Here is a 26991-nt window from a genome sequence, read left to right on the forward strand (position 1 = left end):
CAGGTCTCATAGGGGTGAATTAGTTGAGGCTGATCCTGAACCCGAAACATCTTTTTTACGCAGAAAGAGGGAGTTAGAAAGAGTTCGTCGGGAGGAAGTCTTGAGTACTTCTGACAGTTCGGTTATCGAGGAAACTTCTATTCGTGAGACTATTATTCCAGTCAAAATGCCTAATATCGCAAGTCATTCGGAGCCTACTGCTGACTATATTCCGAAGGGGTTCAAGTTGTCCACCGATGAGGACGGCAATACCTTTGACATTCGGCCATCCTACATCAATTTGGTCGAACAGAATTTGTATCGGGGGGTCCCGGGCGAGGATCCTAGGAAACATATGGAAAGATTTGCTGATTATTGTTCGTCCATCCCTACATCCAAGGGAGTGACCCAAGACAAGATAAAGGAAGTTCTCTTTCCTTTATCTCTGACCGATAATGCGAGGGAATGGTTGACGGACTTGGATAGAGAAGCAGCAGGTATCACGAATTGGACTACTTTAGCTCTGGCCTTCTATAAGAAGTACTTTCCTCCGCAGAGGACCAATGCACTGAGGGCCCAGATTACTAATTTCAAGCAGACGGGTTCTGAAAATCTGTTTGAAGCATGGTGTCGCTTTAAGAAAGCTGTGAGATCGGTACCCCATCATGGATTCCAACAGTGGTTTTTATGCAACCAATTTTATAATAGGTTGTATGATGATCATAGAGCTATTTTAGATGCTACAGCCAATGGGAGATTCCAGCGCGAGGTTTATGATGATAAGGGTTGGAAGCTTATTGAGGAAATGGCTAATCACACCGCAGAATATGGGAATCCGCGGAGTGGTACACGGACGATAGCTAATATCGAATGTGAAGATATGGATGCTAAGTTCGATAAGATTAATGCTAGGTTTGACCGATTGGAGATGCAGTCTCTAGAGAGTCAACAAACGGTTCACATGCTGAAGAAAGACGATACAAATCTTTATAAGAGATGCGGTGAGCTGGGGCACGTTGCTATTGACTGTTTTGCTGATAGGGAGCAAGTCTTTTCTTTCCAGCAGTAACGTCAAGGGTATAATTCGGGTTATATCCATCCAAATCTGCGATGGTCGAGTCAAAATGTCCTTAATCCTACTCCTCCACCGCAGCAACAGGCTTATGTGCCACCGCATAAGCAAAGTTATCAAAAGCCTCCGCAATTTCCAAATCCGCAGGAAGGGAGTTCTTCATCTGGAGGAATTTCAGAAGTAGGAGAGCTGAAATCCATGATTCAAGCTCTCGCTACGCAAGTGAGTAGGTCGGACCAAGCAACCAATGCTACTATCAAATTGCTTGAGTCCCAAATATCTCAAGTCGCCGCAAATCAATCCACGAGGCAACCCGGACAGCTGCCCTCTCAATCTGAAAAGAGGAAAGAAACGCTGAATATGATAACATTAAGGAGCGGACTGACTTATTTTGATGCTGATATTGATGGTACTGATGTTTTTGGCACGAATTCCAATGCTACTGCTGCTGACAGTACGACAGCTCTCAATCGAGAGGTTTCTGTTCCTCGATCGAGAGGAAATGGAGAGATGGAGCTCGATCGAGAGGCTTCTATAGCTCGATCGAGCACTGTTGCTAGTGAAGTCTCTCGATCGAGTGAGAGTTGTGGTCGATCGAGAGGCTCTGACAATGAAAATGGTCGATCGAGACCATTGAGCAAGCGTATGATTAATAACGCTTTGATTCGTGATACGCATAACGGAGCTCCTATTGAAGATGCTCCATATCCAGGGCGCTTGAAGAGGGTCAAGAAGACGGAGCCTCAGTTCGCTCGTTTCGGTGAACTTGTGCGAGGATTGAACGTAAGTGTTCCGTTTATCGAGCGGCTAAAAAAGGTACCTTCATATTTAAAATTTATGCGAGAAGTATTAACGCGTAAAAGGACCATAGATGATGTTGAGACAGTAGCTCTAACGGAGGGGTGTTCTGCACACCTCCAAAATAGGACCCCACCTAAGCTTGCTGACCCTGGTAGTTTTTCGATACCGTGTCACATTGGAATTCAATTAATTGATAATGCATTGTGTGATTTAGGAGCAAGTGTTAGCGTGTTACCCTTGTCTCTGGCCAAACGGCTAGGATTCACGAAATTCCATTGCACCAACATGACGGTCCAGATGGCTGATCGGACCTTGTCACGACCTTTAGGAGTGCTACAAGATATTCCTGTGCAAATAAGAAGAATTCTTATTCCTATTGATTTTGTCGTGTTAGACATACCCGAAGATAATCACACCCCAATTATTTTGGAAAGACCGTTCTTGCACACTGCGCAAGCGGTTATAGATGTCGGGATGCTCACTCTTACGTTTAATGTCGGTGGTGAGGAATTGGTTTTCGCTAAACCTGCTACTCATAGGGGTTCTATGCGTGTTTTGGAGTGTCATGCTATTCCTGCGGTTGGTGTTGTTACGCCACCCATGATTGAGTCACCTTCCATCCCCGTTGTTGATGTTGAGCCCCCACGTGTTGTTACTCTACCTGTTACACTTACACCTCCGCCTCGGAATGAGAGCGATAAGGAGGATAGTGCTATTGTTGTTACTTGTACAGGACCTGGATGGGGAGCTTTGGCGCTTGACCAAGGCGAAATGAGCTCCAATGTTGGAATGGGAAAGGGCGATGGTGGCAATGTGACACGTATTCTTGCGGAAGAAATCAAGTTGGGACATTCGTCAGAAAGTGGTACTTACATTTGGAGAAGAAAGTTGGAAGTTACCGCAGCTGAGGGTAACTCCGTTAGCCAGGGGCCTAGCAGAGGCCTGAAGGACTTAATTGAGCATTAGCCGGGTTTGCAACCCCGTGCAAATTATAATAGACAATAGATTTTTGAATTTCTTTTTTTTGTTTTTAAACTTCTTTAATTGCGTTAGACACTTAGACTATAGACAATTTTACCGTAGAAAACAATTGTGGACTGTAGACAATTTGCTGGTATTTTTTTGGGATATTTTTACTGTCAATTTTGCAGGTACAGAAAGCCGCACTCAACAGATGATACATTAAAATGCGTGCTAGCAGGAAAAGAGCTCGATAGAGGGAGTCAGATCTCGATCGAGGGGATTTTTGAAGAAAAAGAGCTCGATCGAGGGAATCCAATCTCGATCGAGTAAGAGGAAGGTCAAGGGACAGCCACCTCTCGATTGAGAGGTATGAATTAACTCGATCGAGAGGATCTGAGAGCTAAAGCTCTCGATCGAGAGACCTGTATCTCGATCGAGAAGCTCCGCGGGTATATAAAGGGAGTTCCTTTCTCGATCGTCCTCTTTATTTACTCGACCCCAATTTCTTCACTCCGGCAATTTTCAATTGATCAATTACCTTGCAAATTTGATTTTTCTTGCCCATAATCCTTCTACAATAAATTACCCATATAATTACCATCCCAAATTAATCAAAATCCCTCTCCCAAACCCCGTCTTTTTCGATTAATTAGAGTTTTCGTGTTTTTAGAGTTTATCAATTCGATTTTTTCGAATTTGTGCTTATTGTTTTGATTAATTGAGCTTTTGTGGGTGTTCTAGCATCAAGTAAGTTCGACCTTACTCTTTCCTTTCAATTAATTGCAATCCCCATTCCCTTTTTGCGATTTAGGGTTTATGTGGTTGTTTAGGATGAATTTTCCAATTGAATTTCCAACTTAATTATTAGTCTTGATGCTTTTGTAGTTATGGATTCCAGTAAAGAAATCCCCGTCACTGAGACCGTACCTAAGACCGCTGCTAGTGCTCAGACGGTTGCTTCTTCTGTTACTACGGTGGTTACCACCACTGCAGCTTCGGCTGCTGCTTCCGTTCCAGTGACGGAGAAACCCACAACCGCCACCGAGGTCACAAAGGCCAAGGCTATGGGAGAGGCGACCTGTGCTGTTTCTGCCCCTGCCAGGGCCTTCTCTATGCTGGACAGAGGAGTCACGCCTCGATTCCCGACGCCTGGTATGCTGCCACCTAGGCCGAGTCAGCCGGCTAGCCAGCTAGCCATTACTTCCAGCTCTTCTGGGGCTGTTGTTACGAGAGAGGCCACTCTTACTCCATTACCGGAGTTGCCCACGGTACGTTTTGCTTCCACGGATCACCGAACTCGGTTATCCGCTTTACTTCGTTGCCCTCTCTCCTCCACCCGTTTCATTGCGCGGACTGACCTAGAGACCTTAGGAATTTACGAGGAGGTCTGTAGTTTGTTAAATGGGACGGGTATGTCGGGTCTGATTACCTTGCAGGAAGCTGCTATTCGTATCCCTACATACGAGTTCTTCAGGTCCTACTCTTTTGACACCGACTCTTACGCTTCCAACCACTCTAGTCCTTGCATTCACTTTCGACTCCGCAATGAGTCGCACCATTGGACTTTGGCCAGGTTTGGGGAGGTTCTAGGCCTCGTTAGTGATGGCCCCATCGAGCCGCCTCGGGATATCCTTCAGCCGCTTTGGGCTGCACTTTCTCACACTCCTTACCCCGCATGTAGAGGAGCCCACGTACACCTACCTGCTCCCCGTTACTTCTTGCGACTTATGGGAGAGACCATCTTTGGGCGACCTGAGCCCAATAACGTGACCAACACTGAGCTAGCGATTCTCGCGGGGTACCTAAACATTGACTACGGTACCCTGTTTGTTCTAAACATTGCTTATTTGGTAGCTCAGCATTGGAACGGAATTGGGAAGAAGGTCAAGACCTCCGTTGTCTGTGGCGGGTTAGTGACTAGGATAGCCCGCCATCTTTACCCCACTGAGCCTGGACTTACTGCGCCTCATAAGCAGGCCTACCTTGACTTGGCTGCCATGGTTGACTTTGCCTGGTTCCCAATGAAGAAGGGCATGAGGACGTGGAAGATTTGTGGTTCCACGTCTGTTACCTTACCATGCCCTACCCTTCCTCCACTTTTACCGCTCCCGACTGATGCTAAGGGAGCGAGGCCACCTCCACCCACCTACCACCTTATCTTCACCCCTACTTCCTCCTCTTCCAAGAAGAGGAAGCGGGAGGCCGTAGCCCCTTCTTGCTCTCAGGCTCAGGCTCAGACTCAGGCTCAGGCCCAGGCTGGACCGACACCCACGCCCACGCCTTCACCTACCCCCACTCCTTCTGGATCGGCCATGCCGGCCAATTTTGTTTGCCCTCCTGCTTTAGTGGCGCCCGAGGTCATGGACCAAGGGCATCGTGATGCCTTGCTTCTGGATATGTGCAGGTACCTTTCCGAGATGAGACGGGATCAAGCTCTTCCCTATTTCCCGATATACGAGTTCCACATTCGAGCACGGCGACCGATTCCAGAGGGGTGGCCGCATCCCTCTTTCTACCGATACCCAGAGGGTGGGTACCCTCCACTCCCTTCTGACTCAGAGGACGAGGTGGAGGAGACACCGGTAGCACGAGAGTTGCGGTTGCGGGCTGAGCAGGCGACACGACGAGCTGCCAGAGAGGAGTAGAAGGACCCCCCATTTACGCCAGGTGCGGAGGATGTAGCTGGAGACGACGATTAGAGGTTCCCCTAGTTTGTTGCTGGTTTGGGGAAGCCGTCTTGTGAGTACCGTCTTCCTTTCTTTTTCTATTTTAGGAGCATGTATTAGGTTTGTGTACCCCCATCTCCCACTTTGATGCTGTTCGTTAGCTGTGAAGACAATGAGGACATTGTCTGTTTTGGTTTGGGGAAGGTATATGCATCCTTTTGCGTCTGCATTTGCATTTTGTTTTGCATTCACGTTTACTGCTTTATGCTTTTGCTTTTCATACAAATATCAAAAAGAAAAAAAAATGAATATTTCGTAAAAAAAAAAAAATCAAAAATATCACGTTTACTTTTGCATATAGTTGAGTCGGATTGGAGTTCTTTAATGATGACATTGCGCTATTGGTCAAATATGCCATTCCTTGCCTTTTCACAGCTGCTTAGCAAGAATCAAAAGTGATTTCTCAAATTTTGTTGTGGAATTTACTACGGATTATTAGACTTGACTCGTAATTTTGGCAAACTACTTATATATTCTGAGATATAGAGCCATAACTGGTGACATTCATGACCAGTTTTCATAGTAATTGAGAGTAGTTACTCCCCACATTTCATTGTATTGCATGTATATGAGTTTTGATTTCTTTTTGCCTGCACGCATGGGTTTGTGGTCGGTATCACGTGTTTTGAGAACTATTGCATCTCCCCTTTTCTCGTTTTGCCCCATTAACTCCACATTAAGCCATATCTGCCAGTTGCCTTAACTACATCCCATACTTAGCCTACCATTGTGCCGAGCTAGGTAGTAGTAGAGGAAATTGTTGTATTTGTACAGTTTATGGCTCGTTTTGTACTTTTGGAGTGAGTATTGATGAGAAATGTTGGAGTACGCTGAAGTTGGTGCTCGATCGAGAGCTTATATGGTCGATCGAGCCAATGATGGTCCTAATAGTCCTTGATCGACATGTCCATGTGGTCGATCGAGTGGATTGGAGTTGGAACCTCTCGATCGAGTGGCATCATTCCTTGATCGAGAGGGTTCGTCCTGTGTTAGCCACCAAAAAGGAAAAAAAACCGTGAAAAAGAAAAAAAAAGGAAGAGAAAAATGACTGGAAAGAAAGAAAAAATATATTCTTTACCTCTCGTGCTTATTCATACTTTGCGAGGTATTTTCATTATGGATTCTTGTGTTGTATATGCCAAATTATAAGGCATTGAGTTATTTATATGATTGGGAGAGTGGGATGTATTTTATTATGGTCTTGGTTAGGTTCTAGCTCGGCTATTTAACCTTCACATTTCCATATTTGTTTTGCCCTTCTTACCAATTGAGCCTCACAAATCCATATTATGCAATTGTTCGGCACGTAATAGTCCTTAAACGGTGGTTTTACGTGTGTACGGTGATTGAATCATTACTCATGTTAGTTAGCATTACATGTTGTGTTGGTCGCAATCTAGGTGAGAGTCTAAAATTTCTTCTTTCTCTGCACACATATTCTTACTTACCATTTGCTTTGCTGAGAGAAGAGTGAACCGGGAGAGTCCAAATTTATGAGTCTTGCAAGGTCGAACATCCAATGTAATTCCATGATATGCATGAATTTGTTCACTTACTTTGAGCTTAGCAATAGTTGATTTTGTGCATTAAAGCGGTTTGGAATTGACTAGTAGTTAGCTCTGAAAATTACTCATTTCCATTAGGTCCTTAGTTGCATTTAGTTTGCTTGGGGACAAGCAAAGGTTTGGTTTGGGGAAGTTTGATGCGTGCATATTATATAGACTTTTACGGTCTCTTTTGGCACGCATTTCTATGTATTTGAGTGATATTAAGCTTAGCAATAGTTGATTTTGTGCATTAAAGCGGTTTGGAATTGACTAGTAGTTAGCTCTGAAAATTACTCATTTCCATTAGGTCCTTAGTTGCATTTAGTTTGCTTGGGGACAAGCAAAGGTTTGGTTTGGGGAAGTTTGATGCGTGCATATTATATAGACTTTTACGGTCTCTTTTGGCACGCATTTCTATGTATTTGAGTGATATTATGTCACTTTATACCCCGAATTGGCTACTTTGTGCTTTTATTGCTATTTTGCAGATTTGTAAAGGAAACCAACCTTTAGTGGCCCCAAGATAGCATCTCTGGAAGATGGACGGAAAAGAGGACAAATGACTCATGCATGGGGAAGCGTGAAGACGAAAGTTAACCAATTTAAGCAAGTCAGAACTACTACGGAAGCTGAGAAGTGACTGAAGATCTCGATCGACCACATTTGGCTGTCGATCGAGAACATAGAGGAACACAAGCCTTCGATCGAGCTGTCCTGTGCTCGATCGAATTGTCAAGCCCTCGATCGAGTTGCCCTGTGCTCGATCGAGAGCCTTAACCTCTCGATCGAGAGGTTCTCCTTTACGTGGGCTATTAAAGCCCGTAGGTTAATAAAACAACTCGTGAGTTTTGTTATAAAAACTATTAGACGAGTTGCTAGGTTATTATCTTTGACCAATCATTCATTTTTCCACATACATTTTTACTGCTTTTTTCTCGCATTCCTTTGCTTGGAATTTTACGATCTTGGATTTGGTTGTTCTTTACGCCGGATTCGCTATTATAGTATAATTCTTTCCTTTAATCTCTTCTCTTGTTTATGTTTTATATTTGCTCTTTTAGTTTCATTATTAATTCTTGTCCTAATCTCGTCATTGCTTTATACTATTGTTACATCATGTTTTCCGTTAGCATTTCATCATTAGTTATGTTAGTTAATATAATTAGCATGCGTAGCTAATTCCTTTATATGCCGGGATGAGGGAAACCGTGTTAGAAGCATGTTAGGACGACTACTAAGGTAGTTATGCGGTAGGAATCAGGTCTAAGCAATTTATTTGTAGTTCGGTTGAATGAGTGCACGCAGGAGACCGTCTGTTTAGTTAACCCCCAACCTGGATCGAAAGATTGGAAGGGTAGACTTGCTTAGTTCTGATAACCGACTCCTATGAGGGCGAAAGTCGAGTAGGATGACCTTAGGGCGACTTTAGACCGAAAGGTATAGTCGGGTTTGAGACCGAAAGGAGATAACCTAGCCCTTCCTACTAATAAACTTACCGACCTAGTTATTCCGATAGTGTGTAGAACACGGCAGACCGAAATCCTGGCATATCTCTCTTTATCTGATAGTTTACTTACTTTTTCTCCTCAATTTCTCTTATACCCTTGTTTTCTCTTTCCCTTAAACTTTAGTAATTAGAACATCAAATTCAAAACCCCCAGTTTGTGACCGACAGATTAGACTACAGTTAATAGAAAAGCCTCTCTGTGGATTCGACCCGACTTCCCTAGCTATTTATAGTATAGGCTTGTTGGCATTTATTTTTGGTGTTGAACGACACGCATCAACGCGCTATTTTAGTTGAAGCTCTTTCATATTGTTACGCTCATCTCTCCCCTAAGGAGTTGATTGGTGATACGGTCGTTTCTGTACCAAAAATAAACCTAAAAACAACTAACAGAAGCTAGCAGCAAGTAGGGTCGATCTCCACAGGGAGGCTATTTTGCTAATTAACTGTTTAACTTAGTCTATCAGGATGTCACAGAGATGGGAGTTTAAATGTGATTTTCTAAACTAATAAGAATAAGGGAAAGAGAATAAGAGAAGGGGATTGACCAGATAGAGAGAAACAGCTAAGACAAACGGTTCACCATAATCATCCGGTCAAGTAATCTAAGTCTCAGGTTAACGCAAATACGGTCTAAGGGGTAACGAACGTCACCTTTCGGTCCTTAATTCACCCTAAAGCGTAAACAGCTTAATTTTCGCCCTCACTGCAATACTCTATTGTTCGCTACTAGTCTCGCCTTTTCCAACCTTTCGGTCCAGGTTAAGGATCACTAAGAAATAAATGTCTAATTGCGTCGACTCAATCAGACAGATACAATTAACTGCAGCATTTAACCAACAAAGACAATACCAGCATTAACCCAATAAAACGATTACTCTCCCTTCATAATTATGGATCTCCTATAGTCTTAGCAGAGGGGAATTAGCCACTCATATTACTAATTAGACTAACAACAATTAATTTCCCAGCAGTAAACATTATAAATAAACAATAAAGTGCAATAAGGAAAATTAGGGCATAAATTAATTTTAACGAAAGTGAAGAATTAAAGCAATAAAAGATTAATTGTTAATAAAGGAAGAGAAAGGAATTACAATCCAAGCGAACCCGGCGTAAAGAACACAAAATCCGAGTGAAAATAATCCCCAAATTAAGTAACAGTGAAGAGGAATAAAGCAACGTACTCAAGTTTACAGTAGAATGTTTGATAATATAAAAGATGATCCGCATAAACCTAGTAAAGCATGCTTAAATAGCAAAGCAAAAGAGTTTAGCGAAATAAAATATCACGCGGCTAATTAAAGCCCAAACCCGTCAAAAATTGTTGCTCGATCGATCATATAGTCTCTCGATCGAGTGATATTCCTTAGCATTCCCCTCGATCGAGAACAATTCCTCTCAATCGAAGACTTCTTTCCCTTAAATCACTCGATCGAGAAGAAATAGCTCTCGATCGAGCAAAGGGGCTCTCGATCGAATAGAAATAGTTCTCGATCGAGCACTTCTCAGCGCGTAATTCCTGATTCGCGCACTGAACTTAAAACGGCTGCCATTTCTTCGTTACTTCGGCAAACAGGGTGATTCCGGTGGCATTGGAAAGCTAAAAGGACAAACTTTCATCTCCAATTGGAATCACCTGAATATCTGTTGTAGAACTCGAGATATGGCTCTTACAAGCAGGAACTAGCAAATTGAAGCACTCTCTTGGCTCGCCTAACTTCCTTACTCCAATGCGCATCTCAAAATAGCTTCATTTCCGCTCTAAATTCACTCTTCCTCCAAATGCATGCTAAAAGGACGGTAAAAGGCTTGATTTCACTACTTTCCGGTTCATTCCTGCAATTCGGACAAAACAAACCAAAGTAGTATATTCGGGGCATTTCGTAGCATAAAACCACGATAAAAGCATAGAAATACGTGCATAAAATAGGCTAAAAAGACTATATAAAATGCACGTATCAAATCTCCCCAAACCAAACCTTTACTCGTCCCCGAGTAAACTAAATGCAACTAAAGGAACGGAAAAAGATAACTCAGAGCTAGCTACAAATGCCCACTTAAGCCAATTTAATGCAAGCAAACTAACACTTATAGCAAACAGTCAAATGCAAACGAGTTATAGGATGTTTATAAATAAAGCTGAACCGTCGACCTTGCAAGACCTTTAATAATGGACTCTCACGGGTCACTCTTCTCTCATGAAGCAAAGGGTGAATATATATATGTAAGAGAGAAAGAGAAGAATAGTCGCCCACCTAGACTACGACCCACATAAACATGCATGCAACTAATATGATAGACAATTCTAGCTACTGTACATACATTCCAACCAAACAAGGTCCGTCACAGCTGAGGGTTTACAAAAATATGGTAAAGTGAGGCAATGGGTAAGAAAAGGCAAAACATGTTATGGGAATGTGGAGGTATAGGTGATCAAGCTAGTACCTAAACAGAACCATATGAGACATATCCATTTCCAACTCAATTATGAAATAAGCACCATGCCCTTCATTTGGCATAAAATCTCACCAAACTGAACCAAACATACTCCTCAAATGATATAAATAAAGCATAGGAGCGAAACCGTCAACAAACGACATCTTTTTTTTCTTTTTCTTTCTTTTTCTATTTCTATTTTTTTCGGTTTCTTTTTCTTCTTCTTTTTTTTTGATTTTTTTTTTCAATTCTTTTTCACGTCTTATTTTCTCATCAACCTCCTTTTCTTCATAAATTACCAACTCCAAATCAATATGATATGAGCCAAGATTTGATACAATAAACAGTATACCGCAGAACAATCAAAACTAGCTTGACAAGGCAGGCTAAATTTGGATGTAGCTAAGGGTCAACTGGCAAATTTGGCTAATGTGGAGTTCATGGGTAAAAACGAAAGAAAAGGGAAATGTAAGCACCTCCCTGCATGTGACACCAACCACTAACCCGAATGTATGACGGCAAAAAGCAATTGAATTTCATATACGTGCAAATTAATGAACATGTTATGCAAGGAGTAACTACTCACAATCCTACATGAAACTGGTCATAAATGTCACCAGTTTATAAGGCTCTAATCCTTAGAAATTATAAGTAGGTTGCCAAAATTTCAGGTCAAGTCTATATGTTCAGCTAAATTTTAACATTAACTCGTAGATTATGCAAAAGACAAAGCTAAAAGATAACAGTTCAATGCAAGGCTTAAGCAAAAAGGCAGTTGCAGTGCAATTTCATCATTGAAATCTACCGTTCCGACTCAACCTATATGCTAAAATAAACGTGAAATTTTTTTTGAATTTTTAACAATTTTTTTAATTTTTTTGGGATTTTTTGATTTTATGAAAATAAACAACGATGCAAACATAAATTAAATGTGATAACTGAAATGCAATCAAAACAAAATGCAGACACAGATATGGATGCATAACCTCCCCAAACCAAACTGTACAATGTCCTCATTGTACCAAAAATAGGGAAAGGAAGTGCAAACTAAAAAGGAGAGTGGAGATGCGGAAAACTCACAAGACGTCATATAGAGGGACCTCCCCAAACCGACCATGAACATGGGAGGTCAAGGAAAGTCAAACAGTAGCTCCATAGACGGGAAACAGCTGGCAGGGAGTCAAAACTACTCGATCGAGCACTTGGAACAGCTCGATCGAGTGAACTGGTCCATTGGAAGGACTCGATCGAGTGAAAAACCACTCGATCGAGTAGGCATGGTTTTGGTTTTGGTCGATCGAGGACAATATCACTCGATCGAGTGAAAACTTCCTCAAAAAGTGCTCGATCGAGCTGGAAACCACTCGATCGAGTACTTAGACCTGCAAAACACGCAATTAAAGCAAGGAAGAACATGGGAAGTTCGTAAAACAGCGTCTAAAGTTCAACGTAAAGCTAAAGAAAAATAAATAGTTCAACAAAAGTACAATAAAACAGTCCGGGCTGCCTCCCGGAGAGCGCTGGTTTATGAGGTCCCGCACGACCTTTTTCCAGATCATTCAAAACCACAAATCATCGGCCTACTACTAGGCCTCTGACTGTACGCGGTAGCTTCAGCAATCGTCAGGCGGACATCCGGCCTCCACAGCTTGGCGATGTAAGAACTACAGCTTCTCATTGCATCCGGGTCCCAATCTATCACCTCATCACACAGCTTCTTTCTAGACGGTGTAGCCTTATCAACACCTCCTCCTGGGTCGTCTATCCAGGCAGTTCCGGACTTCAAACTCGGAGCACCCATTTCACCTCCCGGGTCTTTGAACTTGTTGCGACCTGTAGAAAGAGAAACAAACAAATGTTCCTCCAATTTGTTCCCTGAATGGGGCGGAGGCGTTACAATAGCAGCAATAATATGTGACTCAGAAAGACTATCAGACGGTATATCAAAGGACTCTTTATGAGGGACATCATCACATTGAGTGATGTGCATGGGTTCCCTAGGGTCATCAGACTTAGTAAAAACCAAGTCCTCCTCTCCGACCTGAAAGGTAAGTGTCCCAACCCCGACATCGATAATTGCGCCAGCAGTGCACAAAAATGGTCGTCCCAAAATAATGGGAACATTGCGGTCTTCGGGTATGTTTAAGACAATGAAATATGCGGGAATATAGAAATTCCCGATCCTAACAGGCACGTCATGTAAAGCTCCTTTGACCCGTACATAAGAATGATCAGCTAGCTGAATAGTCGTTCTAGCGCGTGTAAACTTACTCAAACCCAATTTCAAGGCAAGAGATAAAGATAAAACGCTAATACTAGCTCCTAGGTCACATAAAGCATTGTCAATTGAATGGGTCCCTATTGAACATGGTATAGAAAAACGACCTGGGTCAGACAATTTGGGAGGGGTCCCATTTCAAGAAGTGCGTTTGCACTCTTGATCATAGAAACATTCATTACCGTCTTAACATTACTAGTATCCCTCTTAGACCAATCAATTTGATCAAGAAATTCAGAATAGGAGGGTACCTGAGCAATCATTGCATTATAATGATCAGCGACATTAAGATCTCGGATACGGTCCAGGAAATTGCAGTCACGGTATGGTAGCGACGATTTTGAAAAAGGAACTCGAACAGAATAGGATATAGCCGTATGTTCCTTTGTATCGTCACTTGGAATAGGCGTTGGTGACGATTTAACAGTTTCCGCAGCTTCTGGGGTCGATCGAGCATGTCTATTAGTCGATCGAACTGTTTCCTCATGATAATTAGTCAATCGAATGTCAATGGGAACTCGATCGACTACTGTTTGATTGTTGTTACTCGATCGAACTGGTTCAGGTAGTCGATCGAGTGGATCCTCTTCAAATGTGTTCGATCGATCATGTAGTCTTCCTCGATCGAACACCTCAGCTTGGGTATTGTTCGATCGAGCACAGTGATGGACTCGATCGAGATGGTCCTCACCACAGCCATTCGATTGACTCAAAGAAGCAGGTCGAACGGATGAAAAATCCTCCAAATAATTCAATCGAGCAGTGATAGGCACTCGATCAAATTTCTCGCTCAGGTCGGCGTGCACAAAAGTACTGTGAGCTGCGTGAATGGTACCAGGGAGACTCGAGTTATCAACAGTAGCAGTAATAGGCGACTCGGGCACTATATGAGAGGGAATGATATCGGTATTCATAGCATACACCGTCTCATATTGCTCTTGGGTTTGCTCGACAGCTAGTTGGTTCACCCAAGCCTCTAGCTTCTGTATACGGATGGAAAATTCCTCACCAAGTGCCCTTATCATTGACTTAACTTTTTCAGCCTCATTATTCCGAGCAAGTGGGGGAATTGGTTGCGGTGAGAAGGAATAACAAGGCGGTGGGTAGCCTTGTTGCAAAGAACGGTTGTGGTCTAGGCCTCGGTGGAGGAGCAGCATCATAGTGATTACCACAACCCCAAAATTCTTTCCTCTCCCCATTAGTAGATCTTTCAGTTTGAGCTTCAAACTGAGCAATAAGTCGAGAGACGGACGTCATCTTGGCAAGAGGGTCGAAGGTACTCAAGCCTTCCCTTCGACAATCTCCTTCTAAAATCTGTCTAATAGACCTGTAAGACCTATCAAAACAGCACTAAAGAAAAAGATAAGAACGGCCTCAAGGTACTCAGTCTTCCCTTGAGGCAAAAAACAGACAAAATTAAAACAGATAAAAAGCGTCGCCTCCCCGGCAACGGCCCCAAAATTTGATACGGTCGTTTCTGTACCAAAAATAAACCTAAAAACAACTAACAGAAGCTAGCAGCAAGTAGGGTCGATCTCCACAGGGAGGCTATTTTGCTAATTAACTGTTTAACTTAGTCTATCAGGATGTCACAGAGATGGGAGTTTAAATGTGATTTTCTAAACTAATAAGAATAAGGGAAAGAGAATAAGAGAAGGGGATTGACCAGATAGAGAGAAACAGCTAAGACAAACGGTTCACCATAATCATCCGGTCAAGTAATCTAGGTCTCAGGTTAACGCAAATACGGTCTAAGGGGTAACGAACGTCACCTTTCGGTCCTTAATTCACCCTAAAGCGTAAACAGCTTAACTTTCGCCCTCACTGCAATACTCTATTGTTCGCTACTAGTCTCGCCTTTTCCAACCTTTCGGTCCAGGTTAAGGATCACTAAGAAATAAATGTCTAATTGCGTCGACTCAATCAGACAGATACAATTAACTGCAGCATTTAACCAACAAAGACAATACCAGCATTAACCCAATAAAACGATTACTCTCCCTTCATAATTATGGATCTCCTATAGTCTTAGCAGAGGGGAATTAGCCACTCATATTACTAATTAGACTAACAGCAATTAATTTCCCAGCAGTAAACATTATAAATAAACAATAAAGTGCAATAAGGAAAATTAGGGCATAAATTAATTTAACGAAAGCGAAGAATTAAAGCAATAAAAGATTAATTGTTAATAAAGGAAGAGAAAGGAATTACAATCCAAGCGAACCCGGCGTAAAGAACACAAAATCCGAGTGAAAATAATCCCCAAATTAAGTAACAGTGAAGAGGAATAAAGCAACGTACTCAAGTTTACAGTAGAATGTTTGATAATATAAAAGATGATCCGCATAAACCTAGTAAAGCATGCTTAAATAGCAAAGCAAAAGAGTTTAGCGAAATAAAATATCACGCGGCTAATTAAAGCCCAAACCCGTCAAAAATTGTTGCTCGATCGATCATATAGTCTCTCGATCGAGTGATATTCCTTAGCATTCCCCTCGATCGAGAACAATTCTTCTCGATCGAAGACTTCTTTCCCTTAAATCACTCGATCGAGAAGAAATAGCTCTCGATCGAGCAAAGGGGCTCTCGATCGAATAGAAATAGTTCTCGATCGAGCACTTCTCAGCGCGTAATTCCTGCTTCGCGCACTGAACTTAAAACGGCTGCCATTTCTTCGTTACTTGGGCAAACAGGGTGATTTCGGTGGCATTGGAAAGCTAAAAGGACAAACTTTCATCTCCAATTGGAATCACCTGAATATCTGTTGTAGAACGCGAGATATGGCTCTTACAATCAGGAACTAGCAAATTGAAGCACTCTCTTGGCTCGCCTAACTTCCTTACTCCAATGCGCATCTCAAAATAGCTTCATTTCCGCTCTAAATTCACTCTTCCTCCAAATGCATGCTAAAAGGACGGTAAAAGGCTTAATTTCACTACTTTCCGGTTCATTCCTGCAATTCGGACAAAACAAACCAAAGTAGTATATTCGGGGCATTTCGTAGCATAAAACCACGATAAAAGCATAGAAATACGTGCATAAAATAGGCTAAAAAGACTATATAAAATGCACGTATCAATTGGCGTTCCTAAGAATCGTCATAGTGACTGGATGACCGGAAAAGATATTAGGGGTCGGGTTGAAAAAATTGTGACACGTGAAATGTTGCATTTAGCACATACGTATGTGCTAAAAAACGAAGATGAGGTGCAACCTTATATTCAACAACACAAAGATGAGCTCAAATACGATCACCCAAACAAGACCGAGAAGTGGATTGAAAACGAGCATACGAAGACGTTTGCAGAGTGGTTTAGGAATATTGTCTTAGAGTGTACGAATCAAAATGGTGATGACATCTCTCCTAGGTTACTTCGTCTTGGTTTAGGTCCAAATGCCAGGGTCACCTTTTATTGGAGCCTGTGTCCTCCACAAATTAGTGTGATAACATTTGTAAATCTCTTACAGGTTCACAAGGGTATACTTCGTATATTTAATCAGTTGATTAACGTTTATCTAATAACGGTTGGCTTGCTATAAAGTTTGACGTTATTATCATTCAGATGGCGGTGATCAACTGGTCCCTAAAGGTCACACCTATAGGATGTGTTTGAGAGATGTGGTTATAGAAATATGATCACATTGATGCCCAATATGACTAAATAGTTAGTCAATGTGTTGATGAGATAATTATTTAATGAAAATTAAATAATATTAGTTGAGATGAATTAACTGTTAATTCGTAAATTAAATATAATAAGTTATATTTAATTAAATATATGTAATGTTAGCTTGGACGAATTAATCTGTTAATTCGTAATTAAATATAATCAGTTATATTTAATATCAACAAGATGAATGTGTCATAGTGGTAATAGTGAGGGTACACATACCATGAGGTCATGCGTTCGATCCTCACTAGATGACAATTCAACACATTTTATATATTTTTGGAAAGACCAAAAATAAGGAGATATACTTCTTATTTCGGTCAGTTAGGACGAGATTAGGAAAGATATTAGTCTTTCCTAATTGACTCCAAATTTCGGTCAGTATAAGAAAGAAAGGGATAGAATTATTCTACCCTAATTCTTTTCTTGACCTAGCCTCTCTCTCTCATCAGAAAAAACACAACAACTAAATTTTACAGAAAATTTTAGATCGATTCTAGCACAATCAATAGGGCATATCTCATATCGTCTTGGGTGCAACTGATAGGCGAATATCAATTTTGATATTGTTCTTAGGCCAATTTGGCTAGGACCGAAGGTTAATTCTGAATCCTTTATACTTTGTTTATGTATTTTGTTTATGACTATTGATCATCACTGTTAAATTCGTTATAATCCTTCTATATTAAGGGAAGTATACAGATTATTTCCCACAAGTGGTATCAGAGCTTGGGCCACGAATTTTAATTTTGATGATTTTCATAAAATTGTATGTAAACAATGAGGAATTTCGAAAAGAGAAAAACATTTTTTTTTTTGTTTCGGCTGAAATTTTTTTTTGCCGTGAGGTAAAATTTTTTATACCGTCTGTTTTTCTCGTTTTTTCTTATTGTTGATGATTTATTTCCATTTGATTCATACAAATTATTGTTTTAATCAGTTAAGATGATAATAAAATGAATTTGTAGATACCTTGATTTAATTCGGATTAAATTAAATTGTTAATGGAACTGTGTCATGTATGTTTAATTTATTTTTAGTTGATGCTTTTTAATTTTGTTGAATGAATCGAATGAATGAATTTTATTTACGTATTTAATTTTGCAATCGGTTGTCAATTGTAATACTTAGCGTGGCCTTAGTCAAATTATGTTTTCGTAATGAAGGAAACATGATTTTTTATTTCATTATGAGATCTTGAATCTCCTTTTATTTTAGTTTTGGGTTTTGAAATTAGAATGTAATAAATAGGTCAATTATGTAATTTTATTTATTGTAATTTCAAAGAAGACTAAAGATGGAGATTGGAGCTCACCCCCGCTACATGGATCAAGATGGAACATCAAGACAAGCTTCTCGGGTCCAAGGATGGATTCCAAACTTGTATTTATTGTTCATTTTGATAGGATAGGCCACACTAGGACTTTTACTGTTTTTACGTTTTTTTTTCTTATTGCCTTTCATTCACATGTTAGTTTTATGCATCATATTCCGCCTAAAACCAAACCACCTACTACTATTAAAATGCATGAAAATTGACTCATATAGGTTGTATGTTAGTTTTCATGGACATGCAGATGTCACAGTCTTTAAGCCATCACCTTAGTTTATTCATTCTCGCATGCTAGATTATAGTTCACTTAAAATGAATTAAAATAAAGTTGATGGGATCTTCCTCTAAAACGGAAATTGAGATTAGTCTTTATAAGGGCAAACATCTATGAATCCCTTCTTCGTCGGTAGGCCTAATATGACCACTTCTACGTTGGGTAAGTAGTTGTGTTGACTTAGTTTATCTCAACATCATAGTCCGAAGAGTTTCTCGTGATTATGATGGACTAAAGATAGAATTTACAAAAATTTATCGACCAAGAATTCTAACGGTAGAATTAGCTAAAAGGTTAGCTTATCAATTTACAGAAAATTGAGTCTTGGGATCATTTATATAATTCTTGAGGGAGGTCAATTGTATAAATGTTCTGAGTCTTCGCGTTATGACATTAGTTCATTAGACTTAAAATCAAAACGATGCACATGCTTATTATTTTTATTCTTCTTTCGCAGTGTAGAACACGATTATTTTCGATAATACTGTTACAACAAATGGTTGGAAATAACGCAATCCCAATGCCTAGTGTCACACTAGATCGTTCGTCCTGGCTAAAAATATTCATGGACCAAATGAATCAGTCCACGCGACTGAAGAATGATGGGTCCAACTTTGCGGACTGGGAGGCGGCACTACGGAATGCTGCCATTGTTGACGGTAAGCTCGGGTATTTAATTGAGCCAATACCGGTCAACCCAGGCCCAAATGCATGAGCCAACGAGTCACTCGCTTATAGTGATTTCATTATGGAAGCGGGTGCGATAAAGAATGTACTCATCTTTGCAATGGAAACAAATTTGCAGAGACGCTTCATTGCCCAAGGTGCAAACAAGATTTTCACCACGCTCACTAACGAGTTCTCAAAGGCACCGAGAATCGTTACATATGAGCATACCTGTCACTTCTTTGATGCAAAACTCCAGAAGGGCCAACCGGTTAGCCCACACATTCTTCACATGATTGAGAATGTCGAGAAGCTGGAGGCATTGAATTGTAAAATCAGTGAGAGAATTGTCATTGACCGAATGTTTCATTCTCTTCACGATGGTTTTGCCCTTTTCAGGGCGAACTACTATATGAATGACTTGAAAAAGAGTCCTCATGAGCTACACTCCCTTCTCGTACAGACCGAGAAGGATATGAAATTGAGTGGGAGCGTGAAGCAAGATGTTCTCACGATTTACAACAAAGGTAAGGGTAAGGGCAAGGCTCATGGCGACCTAACTGTAGGTAAGCCAAAGTTTAAGAAGCCAGGAAACGGTAAGAGTGGGCCTGGTGAGACTAGTGGCTCACAAGGCAAAGCAAAGAGCAAGGGCGGTGACATAGAGTGCCACCATTGTCACAAGACTGGACATTGGAGGAGGAACTGTCCCGTCTACCGTGAGGACATCAAGGCAGGCCGCGTCGTTCCTGTTGGTATGTCATCTTATATTCATATGATTGAGATTAACCATGCAAGTTTCGGAACTTGGGTACTAGATACTGGTTGTGGTTCTCATCTGTGTAATCATTTGCAGGGCCTAAAGAACATCATACCTCTCGAAAAAGGTGATGTGGACTGCGAGTCGAGAATAGAGCACGAGAGCTCTTTGCCTCGAAGGGAACATATGTAATCCAACTCCCTAGTGGTTTTGAGTTATTTTTAAATAACTGTTACTATGTACCCAGTTTATCTAAGAACATTATTTCTGTTTCCGTACTTGCTAAAGACGGTTTTGAATTTTCAATAAAGGATAATAGTTGTATTTTCTCTTTTAATGAAATGATTTATGGCAAAGCAGTTTCCATGAATGGAATTTACATCTTAGATCAAACCACGAAAGTATTACACATGAATAATAAGAAATTAAAGGTTGGTGACAAAGATCAAACCTATCTATGGCATTGTCGAATGGGACACATAAATGAGAAACGCGTGAAGAAACTCGTCGATAATGGGACTATTCCCACATTCGATTTTTCTACATATGGCACGTGTGAATCATGTCTCATTGGCAAGATGGCTCGAATTTCCTTCAAAGGTGTTGGAATGCGCGCTAGTGACCTATTAGGACTCATACATACGGACGTATGTGGACCTATGTCAATTACCGCTAGAGATGGCTATAGATATTTTATCACTTTCACGGACGATTTGAGTAGATACGGATATGTCTACTTAATGAAGCATAAAAGTGAGTCCTTTGAGAAATTCAAGGAATACCAGAACAGGGTACAGAACCAACTGGGTAGAAAGATTAAAGCACTCCGTTCAGATCGGGGTGGCGAATATCTTTCAAATGAGTTTGATCAACATCTGAAAGACTGTGGAATCGTTTTGCAGTTAACTCCACCTGGAACACCTCAATTGAATGGTGTGTCCGAATGGAGAAATCGAACCTTACTTGATATGGTTCGATCCATGATGAGTCACACCGTAGTGCCTGATTCATTATGGGGTTATGCTCTTTTGTCAACTGCTCTTATACTTAACCGAAGTCCGTCTAAAGCTGTCGACAAGACTCCATATGAAATGTGGAAGGGAACGGTACCTAACTTGTCCTTTATTTGGGTTTGGGGCTGCGAGGCTTATGTCAAGTGGAGACACGAGGATAAACTCGGCCCGCGATCGGTCAAGACATAATTTATAGGTTATCCAAAAGGAACATTTGGTCATTACTTCTATTCGCCTACCGAACATCGAGTTTTTGTTGCGGCTAGTGCGACGTTCTTAGAGAAAGAATTTCTCGAGAACAAGTCGAGTAATAGAACCTTCGAGCTGTCGGAGATTCCAGAACTAACAACCGAGGAACAGATGGAGGAAGCTGTACCTTCAACTAATGATACGGTTAATATTCCTGAGGAACCTAAGAGGTCGAGTAGAGACTCTCATCCTCCGGACAGATACATTGGTATGGTCGAGGAGAATGACGTTTTACTTCTAGAAAGTAATGAACCCGCAACCTATAAAGATGCTATGGCCTGTTCCGACTCAAAGCTATGGCTTGAAGCCATGCAATCCGAGATGGACTCCATGTATGAGAATAACGTATGGGATCTAGTTGATTTACCTAATAAGGTAAAACCTCTACAGTGCAAATGGCTTTACAAAATAAAGCGTTCTGTAGACGCGCAACCAGATATCTATAAGGCACGACTTGTGGCAAAAGGTTTCACTAAAGTACACGGATTGCATTATGATGAGATTTTTGCACCTGTAGTCATGCTACGTTCCATTCGGATAATCTTAGCGAGTGCCACATTTCATGATTATGAAATTTGGCAAATGGATGTGAAAACCGCCTTCTTAAACGGTTATTTGGAGGAAGAGTTGTACATGGTGAAACCCGAAGGTTTCATATATCTTGAGCATCCTAAGAAAGTATGCAAGCTTAAGCGTTCCATTTATGGACTTAAGCAAGCTTCTCGGTGTTGGAATTATCGTTTCGACCAAGTGATAAAAGAGTATGGCTTCACTCGATCGATCGAGGAACCATGCTTATATATCAACTCGAGTGGGAGCAAGATTGTATTCTTGATATTGTATGTCGATGACATACTCTTGATTGGGAATGACATTCCTCTCCTATCTTCGGTTAAATAATGGTTGAAGAACCATTTCCATATGAAAGATCTGGGTGAGGCACAGCGCATTTTGGGAATCCGTATCTACCGAGATAGATCACGACGGACGTTATCACTTAGTCAGGAGTCTTATTTGGATAAGGTTCTTGAGAGGTTCAGCATGACCAACTCCAAGAAGGGGAACCTTCCTATGACGACTGGGATGCAGTTGAGCAAGTCTCGATCACCCACGACGCCCTTTGAAGGGATTGAGCGCATGAGTCGTGTTCCTTATGCATCCGCAATAGGATCAATCATGTATGCCTATGCCATGATATGCACACGTCCGTACGTGGCATATGCATTGAGTATGACGAGTCGATACCAAAAGACTCCAGGTGAAACACACCTTTGGATAGCGATGAAATATCCTCAAGTAACTACGGAGGACTAAGGATTGGGTATTGACTTATGGAGGCGATACTAAGCTATGCGCAACCGGTTACGCAGATGCTAGCTTCCAACGGATCGAGATGATTCAAAATCTCAGTCCGGGTTTGTCTTCACTCTTAATGGTGCTGCGGTCAGCTGGAAGAGTTCCAAACAGAGTGTTGTAGCAGATTCTACTACTGAATCCGAGTACTATGCCGCTTTGGAGGCAGCAAAGGAAGCGATATGGATGCGTCAATTCTTACAAGGGCTTTCGGTAGTTCCTAGTTCGAATGACCCGATCACCATCTATTGTGACAATAGAGGTGCCATCTTCCAGGCTAAGGAGCCAAAGTCTAGCAACAAATCTAGACATGTACTTCGGAAAGCTCACCTGATCCGTGATTACGTGGAGCAAGAAGAGATAGTGATTGACAAGATTGCGACGGATGATAACATCGCGGATCCTCTCACCAAACCGTTGAATTATGATAAGCATGTTGGGCATGTTAATTCCATGGGAATTAAACATGTTCCTGAGTTATAGTACTTGATTATGGATTTGATACATTATCTTTTTCATATACTATTTATAACTTCATCGTTTTATATATAATATTTTGTTTTTCATGTGGATTGTACTGACAACTTTGAACGCCAGATAGTGAACTGAATTACATTATATTTGTTTTGGTACGTAATCGCCAATGTGAGCTGATAACTCCGACCATTATATTGTGCAGTCGATTGATAGTGGGTTGAACGAGCCATAAGTCAAACGGTTGACTGATCGATCACAGATGCGAGATTATGACGATACCTCGTAGGACAACTTTTTGTGACAACGTAATGGAGTCCTAAATGTTTAAAAACATTCGGTGCCAGGTCGTGGATAGGACTTCCATTGTGTTCCTAGAGTCGATTCTTTTTACTATTGACTGTCTCTTGAGATTAAGGCAGTTTTTGGGTGACTTTGGTTTCTTTCTCACGGTCTGCCGTAACTGGAGGCTAAGTAGATTTTTTCTGGGTCATTTCATACTGTGCTTACATCTGCAGGATTCGAGTTGAGGAAAATATCCAACCCTTATCAGTTATAGTTATTTCTCAGGGCCACTCGAGGAGTTGTAACTGAAATGCATGGCCATGCTCGAATGTTGATTCGTTTATCAGTTAAGTTACTCTCTAGTCGGGGAAACCACTCTTGATATTGATCGCTTGTAAAATACGACCTTTGTAAATTCGGATTTGCAAATTGTTTTACATTGAGTTGGAGAAATTTTATAGGATATGAGAATCGGTTATCGCACATACACTTGTGAGGACAAGTGGGAGTTTGTTGGAGCTTGTGTCCTCCACAAATTAGTGTGATAACATTTGTAAATCTCTTACAGGTTCCACAAGGGTATACTTCGTATATTTAATCAGTTGATTAACGTTTACCTAATAACGGTTGGCTTGCTAGAAAGTTTGACGTTATTATCATACAGATGGCGGTGATCAACTGGTCCCTAAAAGTCACACCTAAAGGATGTGTTTGAGAGATGTGGTTATAGAAATATGATCACATTGATGCCCAATATGACTAAATAGTTAGTCAATGTGTTGATGAGATAATTATTTAATGAAAAATAAATAATATTAGTTGAGATGAATTAACAGTCACTTCGTAAATTAAATATAATAAGTTATATTTAATTAAATATATGTAATGTTAGCTTGGACGAATTAATCTGTTAATTCGTAATTAAATATAATCAGTTATATTTAATATCAACAAGATGAATGTGTCATAGTGGTAATAGTGAGGGTACACATACCAAGAGGTCATGGGTTCGATCCTCACTAGATGACAATTCAACACATTTTATATATTTTTGGAAAGACCAAAAATAAGGAGATATACTCCTTATTTCGGTCAGTTGGGACGAGATTAGGAAAGATATTATTCTTTCCTAATTGACTCCAAATTTCGGTCAGTATAATAAAGAAAGGGAGAGAATTATTCTACCCTAATTCTTTTCTTGACCTAGCCTCTCTCTCTCATCAGAAAAAACACAACAACTAAATTTTACAGAAAATTTTAGATCGATTCTAGCACAATCAATAGGGCATATCTCATATCGTTTTGGGTCCAACTGATAGGCGAATATCAATTTTGATATTGTTCTTAGGCCAATTTTGCTAGGACCGAAGGTTAATTCTGAATCCTTTATACTTTGTTTATTTATTTTGTTTATGACTATTGATCATCACTGTTAAATTCGTTATAATCCTTCTATATTAAGGGAAGTATACAGATTATTTCCCACACCTTTTACAGCAGTTTTGCCATTAATGGATATACTTTTTACACCCGCGAGCAAGATGAGTTGAGCACAATGCAAAATAGTGGTGTGAGTTCTGAATTTGAGGCAATGCACTTTGCTACTTCAAAAGATAAAAAGCCTATATGGGGAAAATGCCTTTATTATGGTGTTATTCAAGAAAAATTGGTACTAGATTACATTGATTTCATAATGCCTTTGTTTCGATGTAACTGGGTTGATAACAACCTCCATTGTGTCCGAAAGGATAAGATGGGATTTACGTTGGTCAATCTGGGTAAGGTTGGCAATAATAAGGATGATCCTTTCATAATGGCATCCCAAGCTAAACAAGTGTTCTATGTCACCGATACTATGGATAAGAAGTGGTCTGTTGTACTGTCTATAAGGAGTAGTCCATCCGATAATGGTGATGATGATCAGGATGTCGTTTTTGAGGGAATGGATCACTCTACCACTGTATCTTATTTCGACGATGTTGACACTGATCATGAGGACACTGAAAACATCTATATGCGTGATGACCATGGTGAAGGTATTTGGGTTAACGAAGAAACTATGACATCCAAGAAACGTCCCCGATCTTGAGATGGTTCATCAGGACACAGTGATATGGACGACCAACATTTTGAGTCATTTTCAGACCAGTAATTTGATGGTTTAATTTATTTGTGAGTTGTGGGGAGCTAATGGGATGCCTGAATTTATAGCAAGTTTGAGATGTGTTGTATGTCTTTAGCTTTTGGTAGCTTTAAAAAGCCAATAGAACCAATAATGGTCATTGTTAAACAAAGATTCCCAAATTTGCATGGCATGGTAAATCCTGTAGCTTAGATATGCAAGATATGCATGCATCTTTGTCTTTGTCTTATTTTCTCGGATCTTATTATTAGATGTGGATCTTGGTGTTGAAATTTTGAATAATATTGCAAAGATATGGTGCTTCACTGTTACATAAAGATGTATTGTTACAGGTTTGGACTGTAATGGAATTACAATAATTTTTTTTTTTAAAAAAAAAGGTTCAACAATAACAACGGTTATATTTAAATTACCCGTTGTTATTACTTTCAACAACGGTTATATTTACATCACCCGTTGTTATTACTATCAACAACGGTTATAGTTACATCACCCGTTGTTATTACTTTCAACAACGGGTGTAGTACCCCTACCCGTTGTCATTGATTTTTTAGACATATTTCATTTTGGCGCAAATTTGGTGAAAATATATTACAACGGGTATATTTTAACCGTTGTAATAAAGTTTTGACAACGGTTTACTATTATTGACCCGTTGTTATTAACATATAACAACGGTTTTGTTTTGAGTACCCGTTGTTAATAGTTTATCTTAATAAAAAACTAATTTACAAACACATACAGCATACCACACAAACACACACAACACCAGTTCAACCGTTGGTATCCTGAGTTTATTATTCTCTCTTCCTCGTTTTCTACATTCTCGTTGCCGGCCGTCGCCCAGTTTCCGACGCCCAGATTCCGTTGCCTTCCCTTATCATCCTGCTCGTTCTCTTTATCATCATCATCAGGTATGTTCACTTTAATTTTGTGTTTCGTCATTAGGGTTTAAGACGATCATCTTTTTTTCTTTTTCATGCATCTGTTTGTTTTTCGTCTTCTTTGTTATCTTTATCATCCCGCATCATCTACTTCACTCCTCTTATTAGGGTTTAGGATTTTAGAAGCTCAATCTGTTGTTTTAAATTTTCATTCCTATTAGGGTTTAGGGTTTTAGATAATACTCTACATGACGTTGTTAAGTTGTTCATTTCCTATTTCATTCATATTTGGGTTTTAGGATTATCATGGGTGAAAAACGGAAAAGAAGTCAAAAGAATAATAAGCCTGGGGATAATAAGCCTGGTGAGAGGGGTGCTACGAAGTGCCCGCAAGCCCTTGCAGCTATAGTCGCTAAAGAGCCGCTTGAAATAACATGGAGCTCGAAGGGTTTCCCTACTGGTCCAAATGCGGGTTTTTTATCCGATTGGATTGGATGTTGCACAAGACAGTTTGTGCCTATCCATTTAGATGACATTAGAAATTTGAATCCAAAATTGAGGAAGTTATACTTGG

Source organism: Silene latifolia, chromosome 2, assembly GCF_048544455.1.
Source record: "Silene latifolia isolate original U9 population chromosome 2, ASM4854445v1, whole genome shotgun sequence".
NCBI lineage: Eukaryota > Viridiplantae > Streptophyta > Magnoliopsida > Caryophyllales > Caryophyllaceae > Silene > Silene latifolia.